This window comes from Pongo pygmaeus, chromosome 17 (assembly GCF_028885625.2).
Source record: "Pongo pygmaeus isolate AG05252 chromosome 17, NHGRI_mPonPyg2-v2.0_pri, whole genome shotgun sequence".
NCBI lineage: Eukaryota > Metazoa > Chordata > Mammalia > Primates > Hominidae > Pongo > Pongo pygmaeus.
Genome location: NC_072390.2, coordinates 71,550,325 through 71,577,928, shown reverse-complemented (window position 1 = coordinate 71,577,928; position 27,604 = coordinate 71,550,325). Strand labels below are relative to the sequence as shown.

The following is a 27,604-nucleotide window of genomic DNA, read 5'->3' as shown; positions in this document are numbered from 1 at the left end:
TAAGGGGGAAAAAGGGCAATGTAAATCCAGAGCATGCAGCTTTTCAGCCATCGGCATTCAACCAGTCTATGTATTAGTTAATAATCCATGCTTAATGTTCCCAACATTATCACCTATTGTAGCAAAAAAGTTCAACATGTTCCAAAACTTTATATTAAGTGGAAGTAAGCAAGTCACAGGACAGGATTTATTGGGATAAAAAAAATTCTATTTTTATGGAAAATGCCAAAAGCAAAAGTGATTGAACAAATGACTAGAATAATCTGTTATGGTATTAACTTTAATAGAAACTCTCAAATAAAATTACCTTACTAATTCTCCAAAATATTATATATATAATATATTCAGATTTTGCAACTAGTACATTGAGGGCATATGCTATCTTTCAAATTTCAACATGATCTTACAAATTGATATGTTCTTAGACTAGATGCTTCTAAAAACAAAATAATATTAGGAACATTGAGTTTTCATTTATGTTTGTATCAAAATCTGGCTTAAAGTTACATTTAGAGACTGCTTATTCAATTGAAATGTTTAAAAGATAAAGCTCTGGAGTCAACAAATATCAGTAGTTCTAGATTCTACTTCTCATTTTGTCACTAGTTATGCAGTCTTTGATGATATTTCATTTCTGAGACTTAGTTTTCTCATCAAGTTATTAAAATTAATATTGAATCATTTTTAAGTTAACAAATCAAATCATAAGGAAACAGGCATCTTAGAGATAAAATTTCAGTCATCTCTTTTGATTAATTTCAGGTATTGCTTTATTTCCCCTAATTTCATCTATTTCTCAGCTCTGCATAGAAATAATTTAAAATACTGTACTCCAGTCAACAAGAGCAACAAAAATAATAACTGAAAGAACAGTGGGCCTACAATCAGATGACCTATATCCAAATCCTGGCCCTTCTATATGATCTTGACAAAGTTATCTCTCTAGGTCTCAGTTTCCCCAACTGTAAAAGATGGATAATAATATTCTCCTCCTCTCAGAAAGATGTCATAAGATCAAGAGACCATATATGTAATGCAACTAGTACAATACCTAGCACATGGCAGACGATCAGTAAATATTATTTTTTAAAAAAACACAGATTTTGCTACTTCTTCACATTCTGCTTACACATCTACAGGTTTCTTCCAGCACTTAATATTCAATAAGGTTGGACTTTCCAACAGGTTAATACCTTTCATTGACTTTCTGCCAAAGTATAAAAGTATTCCTGTGTATGCTCGTCAAACAATTCAAATTGTGCAATTGTGCAATGCAAATATAACAATTTAGTTGTGCATTACTTTATTAGAAATAATACTACCAACTTCCATCCCAAAACTAAAATGGCTTTCAAATAAAATTCCAAACTCCTAATAATTAGTATACATTTTAGAGCAGAATTTCTCAGGTTTCTAGTTCATGCCAATACCATGGTAGGTATAGGTATTACAATAGTAAATAAAATAGACACAATTCAGCTATCCAGTGGGGCTTACATACATGTAAACAATTACCACAGAGCATGAGAGAAGTCTCAAGACATATGGAAGCACAAAAGATGGATTCCCTAACCTAGACTTCAATGGGTCCAGGAAGGATTCCTAGAAGAAATGATGACTAGAATGAGTAGGAATTAACCGGAATAGGCTCATGTAATCACATGTTCTAAGGGCCAGAGGTATAATCTCAATTCTTTCTAAACAGTAAATAGTAGGGCTGACATTTAAAGTAAAAAGGCAGAATGGTGAAAAAACAACCAATAGCCAACATGCATCAGATCACAAAGGGCTTCTTGGTAAGACATTTTCAAGAGTTTGGACTTTAATTTGACAGCAAAGGGAAGCAGGTAAAGTGTTTTAAATCTGACATTGCTTTTCAGAAAGATCACTCAAGCTGTGATATAACAGAGAGGGATAAAACTGAGGACCTGAAGACCAATGAGGCTACTGAAGTTCTGCAGGAGAGAAAAGGTGGTGCCTAAATTTATCACAGTCTCTCATTACTTATTTCTGGGGTGTCTCTGTTAATGGCTGTCTCCACCACCACTCTTTCAAGCTCCCTGGTTACAAGATGCACACTCTGCGTACCCACTACCAAATGATGCTTAGCACAGCACCTACCACATAGGACATCTTCAATAAATATATGGTGAAGGGTGTTCATGGTGAGAATAGTACTAATAATAATACTGATATGAGAGCTACTTCAAAGATATAATAGATAAGACTTGATTTTCAACACACCAAGGTGATCAGGATGCAACATGGATTCTGATGCAAGTTTCACACAAAGGTACTTTGAGGATAAAAGAAAAGAAAACGCAGTTTTAAATACTGAAAGCTTTCTTAGTAAAGGACGGGCATTATTATTACAATACTGATGCCTAGGGAAGTATTGACAATTTAGATTCCAACATGGAAGATAAATTATTCTATGCTTAACCATAATTTATTAACTTTAGGTTTGGGGATGAGAGAAAATACAAGGTTCCACACTGATCCTCAGTTGGGCCACATTGTAAAGATACTTAATGGTCTAATAAGCAGATATCTACATAGAGAAGCAACATGCGCAAACTTTTTGAGATAGTATGAGGGTTGGATTAACACAGAGAAACAACTAAAGACAGATAAACCAAATATGATGCTACTGCAATAAGCCTGGGTGCTAAGTGAGAAGAAGCTTAGCTAAAGTTAGAGTACTGAAAGAAAAATAGGAGATATTACAGAGGAAGAACAATAAGTCACGGGGTTTGGCGAAATACGTAAGGCCACAGGCAAGAAGACTATTGCTTTCCAAACTGGGTAGTAAGGAAAGAGGTAGGAGGGAAGCATAGTGAGGCGGAGGAAGGAAAGAGAGTGCAATGACGCTAAAGAAGAATCTGGTCTCTAAAAACTTGTAACTCAGAAAGTATTTTCATAAAATGATACCAGAGACCTCAACAAAACTGTTCTGAATGGTAAAAAAGCAATGAGCTTTTGCCAAACCAAGTCATTTCAAAAGTTTATGAAATAACGCTCTGTCTCCTGCTGTTTTGCTTTTATTTTTTATATTTAAGCATTTAAAAAAGAAACACTTTTATAATTGACAAAAAAAAAAAAGCCTGGTTTCCCAATCTAGAATGGAGAGTATAGCTGGTTACCATCCGGGGGATTTTTTATTTGGGTAGATATTTAGGTCTGTTAGCAACTCTCTCAAGATCACACAGCAAATTGATCTCAGAGCTCAAAGGCAAACACAGATCTCCTGGGTCCTAATGCAACACTTTTCACTCCCCTATATTGTCTTCATTTACCAGAAAACTCCATTTATCAGAAAGCTTTATTATCCAGGCATTCTGGTTAATCAAGATTTTGCCAAAACATAGTACTCATTAAAAGATAAATGGAACTGCAGTGTTTACAGATAAAATCATATGATGTCTGTGATCAGTGGCTCCCAGAAGAGGAAAGAGAATATGGGCTAAGAGGTGTTAAAAGGAATGAAGATGACGCCGGGTGCGGTGGCTCATGCCTGTAATCCCAGCACTTTGGGAGGCCAAAGTGGGTGGATCACCTGAGGTTGGGAGTTCGAGACCAGCCTGACCAAATGGAGAAACCCCGTCTCTACTAAAAATAAAAAATTAGCTGGGCATGGTGGCGCATGCCTGTAATCCCAGCTACTAGAAAGGCTAAGGCAGGAGAATCGCTTGAACCTGGGAAGCGGAGGTTGCAGCGAGCCGAGATTGTGCTATTGCACTCCAGCCTGGGCAACAAGAGCGAAACTATGGCTCAAAAAAAAAAAGAAGGAATGAAGATGAAATAGTAGGCTAAGTATGATGGATGCTATGTGCCCAAATCTTCCTTCAGGAAAGAAGGACCCAACTGGTGAGAGAGCTCTCAGCAGACAAGCCCAGGTTGTCAGCACCACTAAGGATTGCCTCAGCCCAAGAGAGACGGCTTGTCCAAGCTCTTGTACCCTTCCCATGGGACAGCCCACAACCAGTGACGGATCAATATGGAAATATAAAGGCCAGACCCCCTCACGATTCAGGATATCACTGAAGGGTCGTCCCATCTTCAGAACTTCCCCCAGGGTCAACTGAGACTCCTCTGAGACTCATCACGACTCAACTTTAACCCAGGGCCAAAGCTATTTCCTTTCCCTGGGTGTTGATCCCAAGAGCACTCCCTAATAAGCCTGAGTCTCCATCTCAGAGTCTGCTCACCAGGGAACTCAAACTGTGAAAGTAAGTATTGAAGCTCTTTTTAGTGTAAGAGTGTGCATTATACTGTTCTTTCTACTTTTATATATTTGAAAATGTCTATAATTTTTAAAGAGTACCTGGAAAGAACTTCAATGTCCACAAATCAGGGATTAAATAAATTATGATAGAGCTTTATAATGGAACACTGCAGTATGAGATATAAAACAAACACCAAAATATACAGTGGGTACACACACACTTTGAATAATTCTGAAATGATAACGAACAAAAAAAATCAGTAATAATGACTGCCTTTTAAGAGGAAGACTAGGAAGAGGAGACTGGGCTGAGTAGAATTCCTAATTCTCAAGATAAATTCCTGGGTTTTTTTGTTTGTTTGTTTGTTTGTTTGTTTTTGCCCCATCATTGTGTTTTCCATTATAATACAGTTAAATAAAGTGGCCTAGATACACCTACACCAAGTTCTTCTTCTTATTCTTCTTTTTTTTTTTAGATGGAGTTTTACTCTTGTCACCCAGGCGGGAGTGCAGTGGTGCAATCTCGGCTCATTGCAACCTCTGCCTCCCAGATTCAAGGGATTCTCCTGCCCCAGCCTTCTGAGTAGCTGGGATTACAGGCGCCCGCTACTAGTCCTAACTAATTTTTGTATTTTTAGCATGTATTTTTGTCACGTTGGCCAGGCTGATCTCAAACTCCTGACCTCAGGTGATCCGCCCGCCTCACCTCCCAAACTGCTGGGATTACAGCCATGAGCCACCATGCCCAGCCACACCAAGTTCTTTTGTTTTAAAGTTGTACATATGCACACAACATGGGGTTTTGAAAATACATTTAACTTTAACAAGTATTTATCTTTAGCCTATAATCTTTTCAAATGCTAGCTCCCTTCCACTGTGAGTGCTCTGTCCTAAGCCGCATGATTTACTACTCCTACTCCTCCTATTTTCACTACACCTTCCAAATGCTTGATGCATTTGTACAGCCTATGTTTCTCAAGGATAAAATCTGTAAATCTAGCACCTTTGTTATCTAAGCATTATCAAGTAAGCTGCATATCTGCACCTAAAATGCTGACTTTTACTAGTGGTCAATATGTATTTATTGAATGAATAAACAGAGAATAACAATAACTAGCATTTATTAAGCCCTCACTATGTGCCAAGGGCTGTATTAAGGGTTTCATGTACAACTCAAATTTAACTCTTTTGAGGAAAAATGCCTCTTAAAAAAGAAAAAAAAGGAGAAAAAAAAACAAAAACTTCTGAACTCTGCAAAAATCTTCCTCCTTTAATTATGTTCTCACCATCTACCATTTCAATCTATTTTATAAGTTAACTTTTGCCCTTCAAACATGTTTACATTTCATTTTTATCCAAATACCTTCACTGGCCTCTACTTGTAACCCTAACAATCTCTCTCCCTCTCATTACAATTAGCATTTTGAAATCTGTGGTCTTTAACTTGGTGCTTCCATTTCCTTAGTATAAAGGCCTCATGTACTCTAGTCTGGGCCCTCAAAAAGACTTAATTTAAGGACACTCAAGATCTCCCACTACATGAAGGGGTCAGCAATCCTTCTAAAATGACACTCCAGGGCAGAGCTCTCCAATATTGTAGAGACGAGCAATACCTTATAAGAGAAGTGAGAAAAGAGGATGCTTTGACATTAATCGATTGCTGATACCTATTCTTCCTAAGTCCAATTATCTTATATATACTTTATAGCTGCTAGTGTGACATTGCTGATTTTTTGCAGTGCACTCTCTTTTTTTCTGGTACAGCAGACTGTCCCCATTATCTTCTTCCTATTTTCTCATCTTTCCTCTACCTAGACATGTGAAGGCCCAAAAAGCCCTAAGAAAAATTCCAAAGACTTAACCCTATTACCTCATGTTGTTGTTTTTTTTTAATTTGATATGCCTTTAAAAATTTTTTAATGAAATTACCTTTCTCCTTGTGATTCCTCCAAAATTTTTATTATGAAAAATCTCAAATATACAAAAGTTCAAAGAAGAATATAACCATCACTCAAAAAATAATATCGTGTCATATTTCCCTTGGCAATGTGGTATATCTACATATATGCTATGCATATATATGTATATATGCTGTATATATATATGTGGTGTATATATGCTGTGCATATATGTGTGTTTTTAAAAAAGTCTGTGCATCTATATGTGTACGTATTTTGTGTGTGTGGAACCACTTGAAAGTAACTTATACATACCATGACGATTCACCCCTAAATGCTTTTAAAGACAGAACTTAAAAATAAGGGCATTCTCCTTCATAAACACAATACCATTATTACACTCACTATTATCAACACCATAATCATTCTCCAATAGCATCTACAAACTAGTCCATATTCAAATCACTTCAATAATCCACAAAATGCTTTTTATAATGTTTTCCCTCAAACCTGTAAACAAAACACTCAAGTTTTATGCACCGCATTTGATTGTTGTTATGGACTGAACGATATGTCCTCCCAAAATGCATATGTTGAAGCCCTAACCCCCAATGTATTTGTGCATTTGGAGGTCAGGCCTGTGAGAAGGTGATAAAGGTTAAATGTGGTCATAAGAGCAAGATGCTACTGTGATAGGGGTGGTATCCTTGTAAGAAGGGTGAGAGACACAAAAGCTCTCTCCCTCTCCACCACTGTGAGGACACGGTGAGAGGGCAGCCATCTGCAAGCCAGGAAGAGAGCCCTCACAGAAAATAAACCTTCCGACCTCGATCTGGGGCACTTCTAGCCTCCAGAACTGTGGGAAGATAAAATTCTGTTGTTTAAGCCATTCAGTTTGTGGTATTTTGCATGGCAGCCTGAACAGGCTAAAAAAGCTGTTATGTCTCTTTAGTTCTAGAATAATCCCACCTTGTTTTTTTTTAATACTAATTTTAAGAAGCCAAACCAATTGTTTGTAGAATGTTCCATATCTGAAGATTTTTGATTGTTTTTTATGATATCATTTAACTTGTTCCTTGTTCCTGATTGTTTTTTATGACATCATTTAACTTGTTCCTTGTTCCTCCATCACCTGTTTTTACTACACCTGTTCCTCCAACACCTGTTTTCACTACAAACGAAATTGGATCTAACGTTTGCCTCAAGTGAACACTGTTGGCAAGAATACTCGATAGATGTTGATGTACACTTCACACTGCATCACCTCAGGAGGCATATAACATCACATTGTCCTACGAGCAACAATGCTACCTTTGACCATTCGATTCAGATGGTGACTACCAGATTACTTTCACTGCTACTGTTTTTGTTTTTCCTTTTGAAACTATCAATGACCTATGGGGCGATATTCTAATAAGACCATCCTGTTTCACACTATCCCATGTAATATTGGTAGCACACATGATTTCTAAAAGCTATAAACAGTTAAGATTGTATACAAACTAGTATCAGATCAATGTTAATTCCTCCACACTGTTTGTCTAGCTCTCAAATGCAAAAGCAGGACGTATTTCTATCCTAGCAACAGGGCGTTTTCACAGGATAGTCAATATGTTCTCAGTCTGTGTACTTCTTGTGTCCCAGGCAGGCCCCCTGTGACTTGCAGACAAAAACAAACTCAAATTTTCTCTCATGAGAATGGGCACACATGAACTGGCATAGGCCTTAGCTACCCACCTACCGATGGGGAATATGAGAAGCAAGTACTAAACCCTAAACAGCTAAATATATTTGCCACAGCTGCAGTGAAAGAAGAAGAAGTTTGTAGAGGTTTATTCAGATTCTCAGAGAACATTCCTATGTCATTTGTCAAAAGAGTGTACCCAAGTCAAGATCACAGTATGATGTGATGAGGACGTGATGATTAAGATGATGCATTTTTTGTGTGTGTGTGTGCTTGTGCATTTACCACCAATCAATTGAAGACTTGGAAAACAAACCTGAAGCAGATAATGAAGACTCTGTTTATTATACTACTATGAAACAGCTAGGTCATAAAAACACACTAAAGAAACTACTCAGCTGCTTCCTTATAACAAAGTGTTTCCAGAATTTAAGGGCTGTAAGGGACACAACCTTCTGAACACTTAAGCAGCTGACAAGATTATACTTTCTTATTTGGGTGGTTAAGAAATATACTGTACTCTCAATGAGCCTGACACTTTAGGACTGCTTGGTTAAAGGAAGTTCCAGTATTCAGTTTCAAAGGAACATGTGGAATGAGCAGATGGCAACAGGAGACTACACTTATTTCTTATTGCTAAACAGCCCTGAGTGCATGAGAGACAGATTTTGAAGAACTGCAGAACTATCTGGTCAAAAATAAATCACATTTTAAAAGTGATTCATAGATGCTGAGGCATATAAATCATGTTTTAAATTTCTGCAGGTGCTATTATAATGAATGAACTCTTCTGCTTATGCTCTATCCATCACCAACCTACATCAATTTCAAGAGTTACTGATTAAGCTAAAAGCCCATTATGTCCACCAAGACCTTACTTTTTAAAGGAAATTCCATTTGGTTGAACCAACTTCGACTTTCTCCTGCCACCCACCTCTAATCTCATCTGCATCTCCAGTCATTCCAATTTCTTCCCTTAGGTTGCCATCAAAAGTCTAAACTGAGCACTGAACTTTCTTGTTGTATATAAATTGAATTAAACAGAAAAAGAAGAAACAAACATGCTTCCCCAAATTGGAAGCTGAATTGTCTCATTAGTCTTGGAATCACTAAAATAAGATGGGCAACTGTGAAGGTATGAAAGTCACACTGACTAGAGAGGAACCCAGCTCTCCATTTCCGTTTTAAACTCTGAGGAAATATGTGATGTCTCAAGTTAAACTTCTCATTTGTAACATTACCCTCCTCCTGCTCTGCCTGTCACAAAAACTGCCCTTGACAAGGTCACCAACGACCTCCCCAGTGTTAAATCCATTATCAAGTTCTAACCCTTATCTTACTTGACCTACCAGCAACATTTGACATAGTTCACATTCCATCCTTGAAATAAATACTTCTTTACCTGGCCTCAAAGTCTTCATCTTTTCCTGACTTTCCTTCTTCTTCTCTAGCTTTAGTCTCCTTTCTTTCTTTTCTTTTTTTTTTTTTTTAACCTTTAAATATTGGCATTACCAGGACTTAGTCCTTAGACTTCTCTTCTCTGGCAACACTCCCTCCCTCAATGATCTCATCAAGCCTCATTGCTTTAAATACCATCTATAGGTTGAGTATCCTTTATCTGAAACACTTGGGATCAGAAGTGTTTTAGATTTTGGATTTTTTTCAGATTTGGGGATATTTGTATTATACTTACAGGTTGAGCATCTCTAATCTGAAAAATCCAAAATGCAAAATGCTCCAAGGAGCATTTCTTTGAAGTGTCATGTTTATGCTCAAGAGTTTTGGATTTTGGAGCATTTTGGATTGCAGAATAGGGATGCTCAACCTGTATACATTGACAGTTCCCCAGTTTATTGTGTGGGATGCTTTTCTGAAATCCAAATCCGTATGTCCAGCTTCTTACTCAACATCTCCTTTTGGATAGCTAATAAGTTTCTCAAACTTGGCATGTCCAAAAGTGAGCCCCTGATCATTCCTCAATGGTGCCCCTCCCACAGTCTACCCATCTCAGTTATTGGCAACTCCAGTTTTATAACTACACAGACCAAAATCCTAGAATCATCTTTAGTTACTCTATTACTGTCTCACACATACACGTTCCACATCCCAATCCATCAGTAAACTCCACTGGCTATACCTTCAAATCATATCCAGAATCCTGCAACATCTCAACACTTTCTACAACCACCCTATTCTCAATCAGCATCTTCCATCAGGGATAACACAACAGCCCTCTAACTGGTCTCCCTGTTTCCATCTTTGCTCCTCTGCAGTCTCAACACAGCATATAGAGTAACACTATTAAAAAAAAAGTCATGCTGTGATCCCATCTCAAAATCTTCCAATGGCTTCCTGTCTCACATATAGCAAAAGCCAACTCTACATACAACTGCCTATCCTATATGAGTGAGGTGGTTGTTCTCTCCCTTGCTTACTCCTTTCCATCTGCCCTGATTCATTGGTGTTGCTCCAAGATACTAAACAGAATGTTACCTCAGAACAGTGTCCCCCACCCCAGATTCCTTCTGGCACCCTCCTTCGCCCTCTTCAAATCTCTATAAAATATTACCTTTTTAGTGAAGGGTTTCCTGACCATCATAAATAGCAAAATCTACCACTCAAACAAAACACTTACAATCATTTAACATACCATATGTTTTATTTATTTATCATCTGCCTCTCCTGCTGTATGTTCTATGATGGTAAAGATCTGTGTTTGGTTTCTTCTCTATTGTATTCCCAGTGCCTAAAATTCCTTCCACATAGAAGGAATCCAAATACTTGAATAAATAAACAAACTAGTGAATGAAATATGTTTGCGCTGGTTTAAGTAAAGTTGCACCCATCAGCAAATTAAATTATATCCCGATTTTATATGTTTTGGATTTCACAGGGGAGTTTCTTGTCAATTAGTTCTTCTATAATAATGTCAACAACTAATACAAGTCTCCTTAATCAAAATGTCATTAACATATTATTGTTTTTTCCCCAGCTACAGGTTTTACCTACACTCCTGCCTCTTTTAGTCTATCGTAACATATACACAGCAAAATATATCTTAGGGCTTATGAAGCAAATTAGCTGACATAATCACTACTACAGTCACTAAGGCCTAGTAATTAATCACAACACTGTTTCTTAAAAGTAAGTACAGTGGGCCGGGCGCGGTGGCTCAAGCCTGTAATCCCAGCATTTTGGGAGGCCGAGGCTTGCAGATCACAAGGTGAGGAGTTCAAGACCAGCCTGGCCAACATGGTGAAACCCCATCTCTACTAAAAAAAAAAAATACAAAAATTAGCTGGGCACAGTGGTGCACACCTGTAGTCCCAGCTACTCGGGAGGCTGAGGCAGGAGAATCGCTTGAACCCAGGAAGTGGAGGTTGCAGTGAGCCAAGATCATGCCACTGCACTCCAGTCTGAGCAACAGAGTGAGACTCTGTCGTTAAAAAAAAAAAAAAAAAAAAAGTACAGTGATATTTCATTCGTGTGAATTTTTTGCTCCAACTAATGGAAGTTTATACTGTTTATTTGTATTTGAAGCGTTTAGAAAAAAGAAGAGCCTTTAAGGAAGATAGCTTGAATGTGCAATAAACTTGAATGTGAAAACAGAAGGTAACTGGCTCACTCTATCAGTCTGTTATCACTGACATATACAACTATCAACATTCAGAGAGAAACATGATGTGCAAAAAACTATCTTCAGTGAGCTTGAAGGGTCATAAATTACAACCGCTAAGCTGAATGGGAGACTGCATTTTCAAAGTCATGTATTTCCAGGCTGGGCGCAGTGGCTCATGACTAATTCCAGTACTTTGGGAGGCCGAGGCAGGCAGATCACTTAGGTCAGGAGTTCGAGACCAGCCACGCCAACATGGTGAAACCCTGCCTCTAATAAAAATACAAAAATTAGTTGGGTGTGGTGGTGCACACCTGTAATCTCAGCTACTTGGGAGGCTGAGGCAGAAAAATTGCTTGAACCAGGGAGGCAGAGATTGCAGTGAGCCGAGATCGTACTACTGCACTCTAGCCTGGGCGACAGAGCGAGATTGTGTGTCAAAAACAAAACAAAACAAAAAAACAAAGTCACATATCTCCAGAAATGTTATATTTTAAAGAGCCTACAGAATAACGCTTAGCACTTCAGAAATCTTTCCTCCCCTAAACTGACCAGTGCCCTAACATTCGTTGTTCCAACATTTTATGGCTCCCACTAACCCAAGTAATCATCAGCCAAAAAAAAACCCCTGTAATTTCATTAAACGTCACCAACATATTTTGAAAAAAAAATCCAATTTTATTTAAAATAGTAAATACTTCATGAATGTAATATATATGTTCCTTAATAGAAAGGAAGTAAAAATTTCCTTGGACTCATAAGGACTTTCTGAATGCAGTCATGATGTAGGATTTCTTCTTCCAACATAATTGTTTGTGTTCTTTTGTATTCAGCAAAGTAGCTTTAAGTATCAGATACAGACAAAGACAAATGAACCATATGGATGGAATTCAAATTGTAAGTTAACATTACTATCATAGTACCTGTCAGTGAGAACATAAGGTGTCCTCTTATTGATGACAGAATTTCACTGAGCTATCCATAGCTCTCAGTTGATTTTGCCTATGATCAATGGCATGCACATATGTAAGACTATTAATTCTTTAAAAAGTGCATGAATTAAGTGGACAAAAATGAGAATAGAACTTACAAACCTCACTAACTCCATAATTTAATTGCCAGGCGTGGTGGCTCACGCCTGTAATCCCAGCACTTCGGGAGGCCTAGGTGGGAGGATAACCTGAGGTCAGGAGTTTGAGACCAACCTGGCCAACATGGTGAAACCCCATCTCTACTAAAAATACAAAAATTGGCTGGGTGTCCTCGCGGGCACCTGTAATCCCAGCTACTAGGGAGGCTAAGGCAGGAGAAATGCTTGAACTTGGGAGTTGGAGGTTGCAGTGAGCTGAGATCACACCACTGCACTCCAGCCTGGGCAACAGAGTGAGACTCCATCTAAAAAAAAAAAAATCCCAACAAATTAAAAAACTGTCACAGGGAGATGTAACAGATAAACCCAGGAATAAAGGCACCACATAGTTCCAGGCCTCACTCTACACACACTAAAATTACTTCAAGATTTACACTATGAATTTTGATTTCTGTCTAGTACAACACAAAAAGACAAAGGTAGATTATCAATATATGAAAATCAATAGCATTTTCTTGTATCAGCACTAATCTACTTAAACAATAGTATACCATTCACAGTATTTTTGTAAACTACAATATTTTACTCAAAGTCATAAGTGAAAGACCATTCCATGTTCTCAGATAAAATGTCCTAATATTATAAAGATATCAATTTTCCTCAAAATAAATCTGTAAGTCAAAGTTCTACTGGTATTGTTTTTAGAAACTCAGACTAACTCTAAAATACATAGGAAAGAATAAAAATCCATAAATAGCTGAGCCAAACTTTGAAAATGGGCAAAGATGAGAGAAAGTGCTCTACCAGATATTTAACATCACTAGCTATTTGGGAAACGCAAATTAAGACCACACTGAGATATCACCACACATCAGAACAGTTAAAAAATAAAAAAAAATAGTGGCCGGGCGCAGTGGCTCACATCTATAATCCTAGCACTTTGGGAGGCTGAGGCGGGCGGATTGCCTGAGCTCAGGAGTTCAAGACCAGCCTGGGCAACACGGTGAAACCCCATCTCTACTAAAATGCAAAAAATTAACTAGGTGTGGTGGCATGCGCTTGTAGTCCCAGCTACTCGGGAGGCTGAGGCAGGAGAATTGCTTGAGTCTGGGAGGCGGAGTTTGCAGTGAGCCAAGATTGTGCCACTGCACTCCAGCCTGGGTGACAGAGCGAGACTCCATCTCCAAAAAAAAAAAATAGTGACAGTATCAAATGCTAGTGAAGATGTAAAGAAATGCAATCTCTCATACATTCCTGGTAGAAATGTAAAATGGTACAACCACTCCAGAAAACACTTTGGGAGTTACTTCAAAAACTAAACATACACTTACCATACCATCCAGCAACCATGTCCCTGGGCATTTATCCCAAAAAAGAAATGAAAATTTAAATCCATACGCACACACACGCACAAAACCGTACAAGAATGTTCACAGCAGCTTTATCTGTAACAGCCAAAAATTAAAAACAGCCCAGATATGCAGGTGAATGGTTAAACTTGGATACATACATACCATGGAATACTACTCAACAATTAAGAAGTACAAACTATTGATGAATGCAACAATTTGGATGAACCTCAAGAACTGTCTCATTCAACAATTTGGATGAATCTCAATTTCAAAAGATTACATGCTATAGGATTCCATTTATATAGCATTCTGGTAATGACAAAATTACAGAGATAGAAACTGATTAAACTGATTAAGGGATGGTGAGGGTAAGGGAGGTGGATGAAACTAGAAAGAGGTAACATGAAGAAAATCTTTGTAGTGATAGAATAGTTCCATATCTTCTTCTTCTTTTTTTTTTTTTTTTTTTTTTTTGAGACAGGGTCTTACTCTGTCCCAGGCTAGAGTGCAGTAGCATAATTCACAGCTCACTGCAGCTTCAATCTTCCCAGGCTTAGGTGATCCTCCCACCTCAGCCCCCAAGTAGCTGGGACTACAGGCATGCACAACCACACCAGGCTAATTTTCATATTTTTTGCCAGAGACGGGGTTTTGACATGTTGCTGGTCTCAAACTCCTGGGCTCAAGCAATCTGCCTACCTCAGCCTCCCAAAGTGCTGGGACTACAGGCATGGTCAACCACATCAGCCTAGCTCTGTATCTTGATTGTTAGGTAGTTGCAGGAATCCACACAGGTGATAAAATGGCACAGAACTATACACAGGCATTGTACAAAATCAATTTATTGGTTTTGATATTGTACTACAGTAGTATAAAATGTAACTATTGAGGGAAATTCCTTGGGTGAAGCTGCATAAAATGTAACTACTGGGGGAAACCAGACCTCTCTACTATTTGCGCAACTTCCTATGAACCTATAATTATATCAAAATAAAGCTAAAACAAAATAAATGGGAAGAGTTATTTATATAGGGGAAAAAACATACTACTACAAAACCATAGAGTTAAAACAGTATGGTGTTAGAGCAAGAACAGACAAACCAAAGGAAACGACTCAATATTCAGAGTATATATGAGCACCTAATACACAGTGTGACACCATATCTATGGGAAAAGGGAAGAAAGATGCCAGGAAAACTGGCACAGTACATGGAAAATAAACTGGATCACAAACTTGTGACACATAAAAAGTTAAAACTCTGCATGTATTAAAGACCAATAAGTTTAAAAGAAAACTATGAATTTAACAGTACATAACATAGCAGAGTAACTTTGTGGCATAGCACTGGGGAAAGATTTCTTAAACAAAACCTCCAAAATACAAACCATACAGCCAAAAGATTTTTTAATTTGATTATATCAAAATATAAGATTTCTGTTCAATGAAGAACATCATGAAAAAGATTACAAATGACAGATTAGGAACAGATATACTAGAAATACTTAAATGACTAGTATCTATGAAAAACAAGAAATGTCCGCAAATAAACAAGAAAGAACAGAAACCTCAAAATAAAAATGGGTGAAGGGATTAACAGGCAATTTGACAAACAAAAAATTCAAAAAGATAAAACACACATGAAGAAATACTCAGATTCAGCAGGGCACGCTGGCTCACGCCTGTAATCCCAGCACTTTGGGAGGCTGAGGCAGGCAGATCACGAGGTCAAGAGATTGAGACCATCCTGGCCAACACAGTGAAACTCCATCTCTTCTAAAAATACAAAAATTAGTTGGGCGTGGTGGCACGTGCCTGTAGTCGCAGCTACTCAGGAGGCTGAGGCAGGAGAATGGCTTGAACCTGGGAGGCAGAGATGGCAGTGAGCCAAGATCACGCTACTGCACTCCACCCTGGCAAGAGTGAGACTCCATCTCAAAAAAAAAGAAATGCTCAGATTCATTAGTAATAGTGAAATGTAATTTAAAATGAGATTTAATTTTGTATCTATTAGTCTGGAAAAATTGGAGCACTGAATAAAACCAAGCATTTGTGGGGAAACAAAGATAAAGGAACCCTCACGAGCTTTCTGCAGGTGTATAGACCATTGCTGCTTGTTCTAAACACCATCTGGTGGGTGCTTCAATAAAATATATGAAAACCAAATGATCCAGAAATCACATATGGATCTATAACTCAATGAAAGTATCACAGAGGTCTAAAATGTATGCTTATCATGGTATTATCTGTAGAGGTAGGAAAATAAAAATAACACGGGTATCTACAAATAGGAGAGTAGACAGATAAATTGTAGTAGATGTACATTCTGAAATATTGTGCAGCACTTGGAAGCAAAGAACAGCAACGCAATAGATCTTCAAAACATAATAGTGAGACAAAAAAACTGCACGATATCATCTCTATAAATTAAAAATGTGGACACCCAGAACAATATACATTTAATAACACATACAAACAGAAGAATACACATCATACAGAATGGTTGCAAATAGGTTGATGAGCAAGAGAAAAGAGCAGGAATTAGAAATAAAAAACAATGAATGAGGCTGGATGTGGTGGCTCACACCTGTAATCCCAGCACTTTGGAAGGCCAAGGCGGGTGGATCACCTGATGTCAGGAGTTCGAGACCAGCCTGACCAACATGGTGAAACCCCAAGTGTACTAAAAATACAAAAATTAGCCAGGCGTGCTGGCATAGTCTGTAATCCCAAGCTACTCAAGAGGCTGAGGCAGGAGAATCGCTTGAGCCCGGGATGGGGAGGTTGCAGTGAGCTGAGATCACGCCATTGCACTCCAGCCTGGGCAATAAGAGTGAAACTCCATCTAAAAAAAAAAAAATGAATGAAAAATGCAGGCAGGGGAGATGCCTTGAACAGCCCATTGAATCGAGTAAGATTAACTCCATCCTCTGCACCTAAGGTCCAAAATGAACTTTAAGGACTCATACATCTAACAAACATCACACCACTGAAGCTAAATGTCATCCTACCCTTCTCATGAAGAAAGCACAAAACAAGCTCACTACTTTGAACATTTTCAATGCTAAGTGTGTTACATGGAGAAACCACCCAACTTCCTTTAACTTCAAAACAGAATGTATATCAAAGATAAAAGGAAATTGTAAGATACAAGGGTCACTACCCCTAAAATTTAAGTTAAATTCTTACAGTGATATTTAAACCAAGCCAAGCCCAGTCCCTTTGATTCACCCAGTCACTGAGATCTTTTAAAATTTAGTTACAGATGGCAATAAGAAAAAATAAAGGGCATACTCTCATTTTTCTCTTGAAGTGTTTCTCTGAAACACTCTTAAAATAAGGATTGGCAGTAAAATAAATGAATTTTTCTACCATAATCCCTAATTGACATGAATAATACAGCATTAATTATATTTATAGTGGTTCGTTTTCCCCACTTACAATAACTAATACGTATTGTTCTGGATGGAACTAGACAGTTTATTATCCTTTGTAATAATGAGGGCATTTCAACACATTATGTTCACTTTTAAGCTGACCTTCATACAGCCACGAGTTTCTTTATAAAGCAAGAAGCAGAGTCAAACTAAAATTTTTGTTTAACAAAATGTCAAAAACTCAGTTAATTTCTTTCATACAACAGGCAATTCCTGCAACCTTGCCCATAAAATCCTAAGACATAAACATCTGAAAGAGTCAGTTTGCCTTTTTTTGTCTCATGGCAAATATTACAGTGAGGGGAAGCTATAGCTGCCACTGACCGAACCCTAAATTCAGTAGCATCAGCAATATCAATGCAGCATGTAAGGCAACGGTAGCTTCCCTAGTTTCAGACTATCTAACCCAGCAAATTATGCCTCAAAAAGTGACATACTAAGTGGGTCAAAAACATAAAACGGCAATTTTTGAATCAAAGTTAGGGTAGTGCTGACTTCAAACATAGCTTCAGAACGCTGGGACCCAACACTAAGTGAACGGGAGTGACTGGTATCCGCTCAGACAAGCACTAGGGCAAAGGGATAAGAACTGGCAGATGGCATCTCAAAAATGAAATTCTAACAGTGGTGTCAGTACCTTGGGCATGGGCAAAAGTAGTACCAACAGGAAAGGAAAGACTATATGAACCCCAAAAGCAAGCACATCGCCCAAAATTGCTGTCAATAACCACCCACGATCATCACCAACCACCTCATCCCGTTTAGATTGTACCTGGGAGCCAGGCAGTCCCACCTCAAGACCAAAGCAACTGTCACAAGTAGCAAGTATCACTCACCAGGCAAGGGAGCCACAAAGACCCCCGGCAGGCCCCCACGCTCTTGGTAACGGCGCCTAGTTTTGGGCCCGACCTGCAGGCTTGCAGCCGCAGCGATCTGACAGCTAGCACCGTCCCCCGCTAGAGCGGGCTTGTGACCTTTGACCCCCGACCCCTGACCTCCACGGTGCAAGCACATCCCGCCCTGCGGTTTCCCATGGAGAAGCTTGAAAGCCCCCTTACCTGTCACAGCTTCATCTCATGCCGCGATGTAGCCTATCAGACCGCCGGTGGGCGCCCCAGCCAAGGAGGACAAGGATAGGGCGGAACTACAGAGGATGCGGGGTGCGCAGATCCTGCTGGGATAACCTGTGGGGCGGCAAGCGCTATCCAGCCGCCGTCTCCCCACTGAGACTACAAGGTGCCGGTGCCGCCGCCGCCGCCGCCGCCGCCGCCACTGCGGTAAATCAGCTGACACCAGCCCCAACTGCCGTGACTTTCGCTGCAACTGTCGCAAAAATAAGGGGGCGGGAAAGACTCACCATTTCCCTACATGCAAGGCCTAAGCCGGCGCCGAGGGAGCCAGCCGCGTTACCATGGAGACCGAAGGTGGAGAAAAGGTCAGCTGTGGGCAAGGAGTGCACGGCCGCCATCTTGGTTGTGGGAAGTCTGGTCTAGGCTGTCCTCTCGCCAGTTGGGAGGACCAAGATGGAGCGAAGGATGAAGTAGCAAGTGTAGGTCTTTCTTGGGACCAGGATATTGCGCAAGTTTACAATTCTGACCCCATCACTCGGCCCAGACGCCTGGAAATGTCAGTTGCTGTTTCCTTTTTGCCTCTGAACTTAATTGTTGGCCAGGACACAGAGGGCCAGACATATACGAACTCTGCCACTCCACTAGATGAAGTCTGACCTTGTGCAATACTCCTGCAGAGGAGAGGGGATGAATACACTGAATCCGTGTGGGCGGCAAAGAGTGGTGGAGTGTGAGCTCTGCCTTCAGAGAGGCGTATATTCAGATCCTGGTTCCTCCACTGCACACCATTAGTGTTGTCTTGGGCATCTTGCTTCTTCTTCATTCTCTCTTCTAAATTTCCCCATTTGCAAAATAGGGATAATAACCTTGTGGATGTCTAGGAAATTAAACGAGCGTAATAAATGTTAATAACTTATGCCTGCCCATCTTCCTGTCGAATATTGGTTGAATAAATTAATGAGTGGCAACCAAGGGGAAAACAAGTGCCATGCTGTGGCCAATGTTCAGTTTTGTTAAAAAGATACAAAAGATGTTCATCCCATGGCATTATTTTTTCTTTACAGGCTCACTGGTGGATTTATAAGTTAAGTTTGAATGCTGTTACAGTCCTCAAAAGTTACTGTGTATATATACCAATAAGATGGGAATCTTGTTAAAATAAGTTTCTGAATCAGTTGGTCTGGGGTGGGTTCTGAGATTCTCCATGTCTAACACGCTTCCAGGCAATGTCCATGGCTGCTGGCCCTTGGAAAACACCTTGCATAGCTAAATCCTACTGGGCACAGGGCCTGGAGCATAGGATAAGGGAACAGAACAGGGCAAAATCAGCTCTTTCAGACGGATAGTTTCCTTGCTAATTTGCCAAAAGTATGCTGAGTGTTGTTTTGGTCAAAAGGCTTCCTGTCAACAATTTGTTGTTTCTGCTAATGGCAAACCACTACCTGTCCTTCCTTCCAGTATAGACATCTTCCCCCAGCAACACATCACAGACCCATCAGTGTCCTGGGTGGCTTACCCATTGTGCCCTCACTCCACATCCAACTACTGCACTGTACTGTGTTGTTTCTTACATGTTGTTTCTGTTTATTTTTAGAGACCAGCTCTGCTGCTACCATAATGAGAAAAACTAAATTAATGTTGACCAAAGAAGTCAATAGAACACTTGAAAATCAATAATTCTGAAATTTTCTTGTACTGCAAATTGGAATTCTATGCTTTTCTTCTACTTTTAACTAACTGCCTTGCAATCAATCACATGAGTAGAGGGAGAAGAATGATGCCGAATAGAAGAAATTGATTCCTTAGCCAGCTGGCTTCAGCATACTCACTCCCTCTGTTGTGATGATGAATACATTTACACCATTAAGTTCATAATCCTTTTTACAATTTATAAGAACTTTTTGGAAACATGGAAAGCACAGAGTGGTTATCATAGGACAATCTTAGGCTACATTAAATCTTGTTGGGTTTGTGAAGGAAATATATAGGATATCTTCCCTAAAGACTCTTTTCTTCAACAAATATTTATTGAATGCTTACTATAAGTTTCAAATAACTTCCTAAAAATGCAAAGGTTAATAGGAAGATTAATGAGAAGTTCTCAAATAATTACCACTCTCTGGCCTCTCGCTACCAAGTTTATAAAAGTTATTGCCAAAGTCTATATGTATATGGAATCTCCTGAGCCACAGAACTAAAATAAATATTCAAATATTAATGAATAAAATGCTATAGTTCAGAAAATTCACACATTTATATATATATACACACACACACCTTTTTTACATATAACCTTCCTGAAAATTAAGATTTGCATCTTCAGTAAGCTGACCTTCAGTATATTTGTTTGAATAAATTATTTATTCCTTTCATCTAGAAGAATTATACAAAAATGTTAACAGATTTGACTAATTAAAAAATTCAGTTCAACCTATATTTATTGAACCTTAGCTGAAGGTGAAGCTGAGAAAGGGAGAATCTGACATATTCGGCTTCCATGGATGAAGGCAGGCTCTGCTTCCCACTGAGATGCAAGAGGTAGAGAATTCCCTAAACACTGGAAAGTGTGTTGGATGCTGGAAAGCTAAAAAGAATGACAAATGTCCACCAAGACAGATAAGCTATAGTATAGTGCAGGATGAGAAATGCCAAATAAGGAGCAAGGAAGAAAAGAGATGAATGATTTCTAGGTTGGGGTAAGGAAAGATAATCACATTAGGTCATATGGAAGTCTAGAAAAACTGGTCAGATTTGGAATAAGAATTGGGAAAGGAAAACAACTTTGTCACCAGCATTGAAATGTAAAACATGAATATATGCAATAAATAGAAAGTTAAATTTGGAAGAAATACAAGGGATGTGAAGTAGGTGAAATGGGAAAATGTGGTATCAGGGCTTAGCTGTTTCTGCTCCATGAGGGGCTCCTTTAACAGGCAGTTTATGCCCTGGAGCTCTCTTGTGGGTTGACAGATACTTCATCACATTGGGCCTAGACCAGGTAATAAAAAAGTAACATGGAAAAATAGAATGATGTCAGATAACAAGAGGCTTTTAGTGGCCATGTAAGCTTTTTGGTCTTTATTCCAAAGACAATGAAAAGTAATTGAAGACTTTTGACTAATTAATAGTGTAGCGCTTTTCCTAACCACATGGTATTCAGGTTTTTAAAATTGCTTTACAACAAATTATCACAGTCTTAGTGTCTTAGTGGCTTAAAACAACACATATGTATTGCCTCACATTCCATGGGCAAGGAGGTCAGGAACAGGTTAGCTGAGTCCTGTGCTCATGCTCTTACAAGGCTACAAGTGGATGTCAGCCAGACTGCAATTCTCATCTGGAGGCTCAATTAGGGAAGAATCTGATTCCAAACTCCTGTCAGCTCATTCAGTTCCTTGTGGCTGTCTGACTAAGGGCCCTGGCTTCTTACTGGCTCTGAACTGGAAGTGGCCATCAGGTCCTAGCAGCCACCCACAGTTCCTTACCACATAGGCCTTACTAAAGGCTCTCTCGCAACATGGCAGCATACTCCTTCAAAGCCAGCAAGGAGAATCTCTCTACTGAGCACAAGAAAGGAGTCACACAGATATAGATACAGCCATGGATATGGACATGGATATAGATATGGAAATAGATGTAGATGATAACCTAAATTAGGGAGTGACATCCATCACCTTTGCCATATTTTACTGGTTAAAGTAAGTCACCGGTTTTATCTGTACTCAAGGAGAAAGGATTATACAAGAGTGTGACTCATCAGGGGTCACTTAAGATGGGCCAGCCACAAATATTAATTTGTCAGCAATGTACCATGTAAATCAGGTGGGAAATACAGGGAGGCAAGGAGACAAGTGAGATGTCGTCATTGTTGTAACCAAAAATGTATGGTTATCACTGCAACAGAATCATAAATGAGAGCCACAGGATAAAGTCAGGAATTTCATCATTTTAGAGGCTTTTTTTTTTTTTTTTTTTTGAGATGGAGTCTTGCCCTGTCACCCAGGCTGGAGTACAATGGTGCCATCTCAGCTCACTGCAACCTCCACCTCCTGGGTTCACACAGTCCTCCTTCCTCAGCCTCCTGAGTAGCTGGATTGCAGGTGCACACCATCACACCTGGCTAATTTTTTGTATTTTTAGTAGAGATGGGGTTTCACTCTATTGGCCAGACTGGTCCTGAACTCCTGGCCTCAAGATTGGCCTGTCTCCGCCTCCCGAAGTGTTGGGATTACAAGCGTGAGCCACCACACCCGGCTTTAGAGGCATTTTTAAAACTTAAGTACTACTCTGTCCTGAAAATTTAGTAGCAGGCTGGGCACAGTGGCTCACACCTGTAATCTCAGCACTTTGGGAGGCCGAGGCAGGCAGATCGCAAGGTCGGGGGTTTGAGACTTTAGTAGCAAATTACCCTACAGCACACCAGTACCTTCTGGACTTCTTAAGCTCCAGGTTAGCTCTGCAAAAGGCAAGGAGGCTTGTTCCTCCATTTTACAAATTTCAAAAGAGGGACATAGCCCAGTGGTCTAACAGTGACTTTATTGCTACTGTTATTTTCTGATCACTTCACGTGTGCTGTTATTTTTTTCTCATTGAGGTTTTCAGTCTTAGTTTGGTATTCCCCATGGTGCCTAGTACTCAGCTAATACTCCCCTTTCCTTCCTGGACCCTCTCCCAGAAAAGTCATATCATGGTCGATGGCTTTATTTTAATACCAAATGGCAAAGAGGCTTAATAAGGGTTTTTTGCATGATTTTTGTGTAATTAAAACTGTTTCGTGCAATTAAGAGATTCCTTTTGCACTTTCTCACATGACATAAAAGTCAAGTGTTGATACTTCTCTTTTTTTCCTGTCTCATGACTTCCATGATTCAAACCATTTCTTTCCAAGTAACAAAATGTCTTTTTCTAGAAACATCTCTAGTTACTCCATACTCGGGCCTTTTAGGAAGGAGTGAAGGTGATAAGGTTTGGGGTGCTAAACCTCCTCACAAATGAGGGTTTCACAGCCCCCCTCACCAAACCAGCAAGACTAGCAAGGGAAAATTAGAATAGATAATGAAGGAGGAGCTGATGAGTACTAGTAGTAGCCCTGGTCACCAACTGCAGCAACAGGGCTGTAGATCGTCTACTAACCTCCCTCTTCTAGGTTTCCCATAAGGAAGAGAGGATGACCAGAAACCTGGAGGAGTTGCTCCCCAAACCTGTGTAGAGAAGGGGACTCATTTTTGTGTAAATAGTGGACTATGGGAGACACATGAAGCACCACCCAGATTCCCCTTCAAGAAAGAACCGCTTCCTAGCTGCAAGGAGAGTGATTTGCTCACACTCTTGCTGTTAGCTTCTTCGGCGTCACCTGGGCTTTCCAGCTGAGATCACACTAATCTTGGGGCAGCCTCTGATAATGACTGAGCAGGGTGAGGAAAGTCCAGGGCACACTCTTCTTGGGGAGGCCCCTGCTCTAGGGGGTGGTATCAAGGCATAGGAATTTCTGCTCCCATGGAGGACTCTTTTAACAGGCAATCTTTGTGCTAGAGCTCCCTCTTGGGTTAGTAGAGACTTTGTCAGATCTGCTTTTTCCCTTCCTCTGCCCAATCCTACTTCCTCCCTTTTCCTCTCACAGATGTGAGAGAAATAAACCTTTTGGACTCCTCACTCCATCTCAGCATCAGCTTCCCAGAGAACCTAGCCTGCACCATGACACCATTTTTAACAATTGACAATCAGGAGCCGTCATTGTACTTTTGCAACTTTTCTCTTGATTTTATTTTTTTTTCTGAATAAAAAGTTGGAAAAAAAAGAAACAAAGATTAAACAGATTTTTAATAAAAGAGAGACATAAGACTTATCAACCCATGCAATGCGTGTGTCTTATTTTGATATTGATTCAAGTAAACTATAAAATAAATTAGGAGAAAAATGGGAAATTTTAACGGAGTGGATATTTAATGATATTAAAGAAGCCTTATTAACATATTAGAATGTCATAATGATATTTTGGTTATGTTTTTAAAGGATTCCTCATCTTCCAGATGTGCAGGCTGAAATATTTATGGATGAAATTGTCAGATGCCTAGCATTTGCTCCATGATAATCTGAGGTAAGGAAGACAGTGGCAATAGCTACCTTAACTTTACTTCCATCTTCATGAAATAGTACATTCTTTTACTTCTAATTCTAATTCATCAAGGTGAAAAAAGTCACTTATTCACCATCCAGTGGTTTTAGGCACTATGCTAAGCTACGCATACAGAAAATGCAGAGACTTGGTTCTTGTGGTCAAGTTACTCAGTCTGGCAGGGAGGCAGGGAGACAGGCAGACCCACTACTGTGAGGAGTGATGTACCTGGTGCTTTCCACCAGTTGCTGTGGGGCTGGTCCTCCTACTGACCTTGTAATACTAATGTTCTGAATTTTGATGGGAAATATTGTTTTTAACATTGTGTGAAAAGCCACTTCCTTATTGTACAGAAACCACTAACATACATTTGACTTTTATTGGATTTCTTCAGTATCTGGTCCTCAGATGTACTCAGATATTCAGATATCTGCTACTTAAGAAGGGACTGAATGTGTGTATGTGTTACGTGTGTGTTTGCTCAAGGGCATGCCTGAGAGAGGGCTTTGAATAAAGTGAAGCTTCTGTCAAGAGTTTTATCAGCTGGACATAGTGGCTCATCCCTGTAATCCCAGCATTTTGGGAGGCCGAGGCGGGTGGATCACTTGAGGTCAGGAGTTTGAGACCAGCCTGACCAACATGGTGAAACCCCATTTCTACTAAAAATGCAAAAATTAGCCAGGTGTGGTGACATGCACCTATAATCCCAAGTACTTGGGAGGCTGAGGTAGGAGAGTCGCTTGAACCCAGGAGCCAGTGGTTGCAGTGAGTCAAGATCACGCCGCTGCACTCCACCTGGACAACAGCGTGAGCCTGTCTCAGACAAAAAAAAAAAAAAAAGAATTTTATCATTTCCTTCCTTGTTTGTCTTTCCTAGCTAGACAATATCTACAATACCACAAGCAAAAAGAGCTCTTTTACAGCTAGTGATTAAATGAAAACACAGATTGTAAGTTTTGTGTAGTTTCTCAGTTCCAAAGAGTTAATTCCAATAATGCTAGAGACTAAATGTTCATTTCCCCAATATTCATATATTGAAACCCCAGTGTGATGGATTTGGAGACGGGGACCTTTGGGAGGTAACTAGGTCATGAGAGTAGAGCCCTTATGAAAGAAGAGACAAGAGAGAATACTTGTTCTCCTGCCTGCCCTCTTCCTCTCCACTCTTTCTCTCTCTCACCCACTTCTTCCCCACTGTATGAGGATACATCAAAAAGACAGCCCTCTTAAATCAGCAAGAGAACCCTCACTAGACACTGGATTTGGGCCAGCACCTTGATCTTGGATTTCTCAGCCCCCAGAACTGTGAGAAATAAATGTTTGTTTAAACCACAAACTCCATGGTACTCTGTTAGAGTAGCCTGAACCAAGACAAAACCCTCAACGTACTCTTTTAAAAAATTAAAATAAAATTTAAAATGCAGTTTTTATTACAGAGGCTGAGGTGTTAGAAATATTTTTCTAAATATCTGGGCTTCTTAATAGAAACTCTAAGCAGTTTAATGACATCAGATATAAATTTAAGAATAAAAAACTATTTTACATATTTGGCAAACACCCGAACTGATTCTGAGAATTGCCAGTGAGTTTCTTTAGTATGCTCCAGGAGATTTGTGACAGTGATAGAACACTCTACCGCTCCCTAGGAAACCCTCTCCTCCAAGGCATAGCCAAAACTAAAGAATATAATGTTAGCGCAATAAATGGTACATCTGGAGACTTGATGGCATCTAAAGAGACACTTGCTATCAAAGGGGAAATGAGATCCTTTTGACTAAAAATATATTGCGCCACCTAGGGACACCTGGGAAAATAATATATTCAATTTTCAAATTCAAAGCATACAACTAGAAAGGGTTTGGAAATTATGAAGCAGGATTTCCTTTTTATTTAATATTTGTATTACATAAACATCGCACAAATTACACCAGGCTGGAGTGCAGTGGCTCAATCCTAGCTCACTGCAGCCTTAAACTCCTGGGCTCAAGGGATCCTCCCACTTTAGCCCCCCCAAGTATCTGGAACTACAGGTGTATAACATCATGCCTAGCTTGAATTCTTAGATATGACGGCAAAAGGAAAAAATAGGTAAATTGGATTTCATTGAAATTTAAAACATTTGTGCATCAAATGACACCATAAAGAAAGTAAAAAGACAACCCATAGAATGGAATATCTGAAAGTAATTTACTCTATAAGGGATTGATACCCAGAATATATAAAGAATTCCTACAACCCAACAGCTAAAACAAACAACCTGATTCAAAAATGGGCAAAGGACTTCAACAGACACTTCTCCAAAGAAAATAAAGAAATAAGCATTATGCACATGAAAAGATGTTTAACATCTTAAGTCATCAGGGAAATGTGAGATATCACCTCACTCACAAAGATGACTATTATCAAAAAAATTAAAATTAGTAATTGTTGCTAGGATGTGGAGAAATTGGAACCCTCATACATTCCTAGTAAGAATGTAGAATGGTGCAGGCACTGTGGAAAACAGTATGGCAGTTTCTCAAATAGTTAAACAGAATCGCCATACGATCCAGCAATTCCACTCCTAGGTATATACTAAAAAGAACTGAAAAGCAGGGACTTGAAGAGATCCTTGTACACCAATGTTCACAGCAGCATTGTCAACAACAGCTAAAAGGTGGCAACAATCTGAGTGTCCATCAACAAATGAATAAGGGACTTGAAGAGATCCTTGTACACCAATGTTCACAGCAGCATTGTCAACAACAGCTAAAAGGTGGCAACAATCTGAGTGTCCATCAACAAATGAATAAGTAAAATATGATATGCCCATATAATGAAATATTATTGAGCCTTAAAAAGGAATGAAATAAATTTTGATATATGCTATAATATGGAAGAAATTTGAAAACATAGTGCTAAGTGAAATAAGCCAGGCCGGGTGCGGTGGCTCACACCTGTAATCCCAGCACTTTGGGAGTCTGAGGCAGGCGGATCACTTGAGGTCAGGAGTTTGAGACCAGCCTGGTCAACATGGTGAAACCCTGTCTCTACTGAAAATACAAAAATTAGCCAGGCATGGTGGCGCATGCCTGTAATCCCAGCTACCTGGGAGGCTGAGGCAGGAGAATTGCTTGAAC

At 39.4% G+C, this 27,604-nt stretch overlaps 2 protein-coding genes across 2 annotated transcripts in view; one reads left to right on the top strand and one right to left on the bottom strand.

Moving 5' to 3' along the window:
- Positions 1–19,831, bottom strand: part of WDR7 (WD repeat domain 7) — a 392,926-nt gene extending 373,095 nt beyond the window's left edge. The window contains exons 1-2 of the mRNA XM_054460414.2: positions 19,505–19,831; positions 18,359–19,247 (exon numbers count right to left, since the gene is read on the bottom strand). The gene's annotated coding sequence lies outside the window, so the exon portion shown is untranslated. The remainder of the gene's footprint in view (positions 1–18,358; positions 19,248–19,504) is intronic.
- Positions 19,832–26,980: 7,149 nt separating this feature from the next.
- Positions 26,981–27,604, top strand: part of TXNL1 (thioredoxin like 1) — a 41,643-nt gene continuing 41,019 nt past the window's right edge. Inside the window, exon 1 of the mRNA XM_054460412.2 lies at positions 26,981–27,240. The gene's annotated coding sequence lies outside the window, so the exon portion shown is untranslated. The remainder of the gene's footprint in view (positions 27,241–27,604) is intronic.